This window comes from Pteropus vampyrus, unplaced genomic scaffold, assembly GCF_000151845.1.
Source record: "Pteropus vampyrus isolate Shadow unplaced genomic scaffold, Pvam_2.0 Scaffold7, whole genome shotgun sequence".
In the NCBI taxonomy this organism is placed as follows: Eukaryota; Metazoa; Chordata; class Mammalia; order Chiroptera; family Pteropodidae; genus Pteropus; species Pteropus vampyrus.
Window position 1 is genome coordinate 2,555,060 of NW_011888788.1, and position 2,484 is coordinate 2,557,543.

A 2,484-nucleotide genomic window follows, 5' to 3' on the forward strand; every position below is an offset into this window, starting at 1 on the left:
CACACACTCACATTCACTTTTTCCTGAATTGTTTAAAAGTTGTAGACATGATGCCCCTTTACTATAAGGTAACCTTATTCAAATGTTACCAGTTATCCCAGTAGTATTTTTTATAACAAAATAACACATATTGTTTTGGTCAGTGCGATTTGAGGGGCTCTGCGGTGGCTTTGAGACCCGAACTCCTCCTACCCCCCCCCCCCCACACCCCTTCTTTTCCACCCCTCATCAGAAGGAATCACTCAACAGGCATAAGCTGGAGGCCGAGGTACAAACCGTGGCGCGCCGCGCCGCGCAGTGGGGCAGTGCTATCACATGGCCAGCAGAGAGCAGCAGTGAGTCACAAGTGAGGGGCAGGGCTCTGGAGTGCGGTGCATCTGGGTGGAATCCCAGCCCAGCACTCACTCGCCTTGTGACCCTGAACGAAATACTCAACCACTCAACCTCTTCTTCTATAAAATGGAGATAATTGGGAAAATATGCAAAGCACTTGTCCAGCACCTAGCACCTACTAATTATCCATTAGAAACTTTTATTCGTGGTATTACTACCTTGGTCTAAGAAGTGAACTTCTGGGGAACACAGCGGAAGGAGCTGACACCAACTCTCCAGTGAAGAGCCAGGGCTGGACCTTGAAGCTGGAGAACAAAGAAGGAAGCACCCTTGGGGAGGAAAGGAGGGGAACGGAAGTTATAGCTGGGTTGAATTGACTGACCATGGGCACCCCAAGGCCAGTTGGAAATAAAATGCACACTGGAATTCTGGCTGAGCATTTGATGGCATTGTTCAGATTCCCTGGAACCCCCCTTTATAGCCATGCTTAACAAATCCAAGAAGGAGGAATGGTTTGTCTTTTCTGTTTTGACTGGGAGAGCACCTGAGTTCCATTCCTGACTCTATCGTTTACTGGCCGTGTGACCCTGTGGCTTGGGCAAGTAGTAACCTTTCTGGGCTTCAGTTTTTTCATCTGTACAGTGTGGATAATAATAGTGTCCAGCTCGCAAACTAAGGATTAAATGAGTTAGTATTCATAAACATCTTAGACTAGCTTCTGACACATAGTAAATTTTCATAAATATTAGCTATTATTTCAGATGTTCCCCTGGTCCCCTTTTTCTTCCTGATCTGTGTATTTGGCCTTTTCATATCACCCCTGAGATGGTCCTGTTGGGACTGGGGAGTTAATCGTGGCTCTGGCCCTGCCTGCCTTGGACATATCTGTTGTACACGAGTGGCTGCTCACACTGAACTCTTTGTAGCCACCAGTCAACCTTGTGGAATTTTCACTGACTGATGGCTCTCTACTTGTCCGTTATCTATTGCTGCAAACATACCAGAGAGCAAGGGAGCTATAAAAAACAGTTGGGTCATATCAAAATGCCTCTGCGCCAACTAGAGGCTCCCTAAGATGGGACATTTTGAACATTGGTAAGAACAAAAATTGAAGTTAATTGCAGCATATCAATTATATTTAAAAACATGAATGTATAATGATACTTTAAAAACAACTGCTCACCTCTGGAGGATGCTAGTAAATGAAATCTATTTCTTAAACTAGTAAAGAGAAAGAATCAAGCATTTATTCTGCCTTTTCTAAATAAACCGTACCATTGGTGTTAAACACCAGCTGCATAAAAACGAACCAACTAGCAACCTAGGAAGTAATTTTAAAACTTGTAAATGAAGTGAAAAACTTAAGAGCAGAAAATCAGATCTGCCATATATGGTCACCTGATTTATGACAAAGGTGATGGTGCAGTGAGGCAAGTGTGGTCTTTTTAATAAATGTGCTGCATCAATTGGCTATCAGTGTAAATAACCTACTACACATTGTACCAAGAAAAAAACCCCCAACGCGGATGGATTGTAGGTCTGAATGTGAAAGGTAAAACAGTAAAGCTTTTGAAAAAACTTAGGAGACAACCTTCATGACTTGAATGGGACACAAAGGGGTTAAGTATAAATGAGAAAAATTGACCAATTAAAGTAAAAGGTTACTGTGTCAGGCACCTTGAGGCTTATAATGATAGCAAAACCTGGTTCTAGTCCTAATGAGTTTTACTATTAAGCCTGTCTACTGTTTTTCCTTTCTCCCTTTCTCCCTTTCATTGACTGATGGCTCTCTACCTGTCTCTACCTCCCTCCATCCTTCCCTCCCTCCCTCCCTCTTTTTCTCCCTCTCTCCTCCCTCCCTCCCTCCGTTCCTTCCTTCCTTCCTTCCTTCCTTCCTTCCTTCCTTCCTTCCTTCCTTCCTTCCTTCCTTCTTTTCTTCCTTATTTTCTTTTCCTCTCCTCTCCTTCCCTCCCCTCCTCTCCTCTTCTCTCCTCTTCTCTCTTCTCTTTTTCTCTTTCAAAGCTGCCTGTCAGGCTCTCCCTGGGGGGTGGGCTACCTCTCTTAATCATCCTGGCTGTTATCTTGCCTGTCTCCCTGATGAATGACTGGTATTTCTCCTTTGCCTTGACAAATCGGCCTCTATTTGGAGAG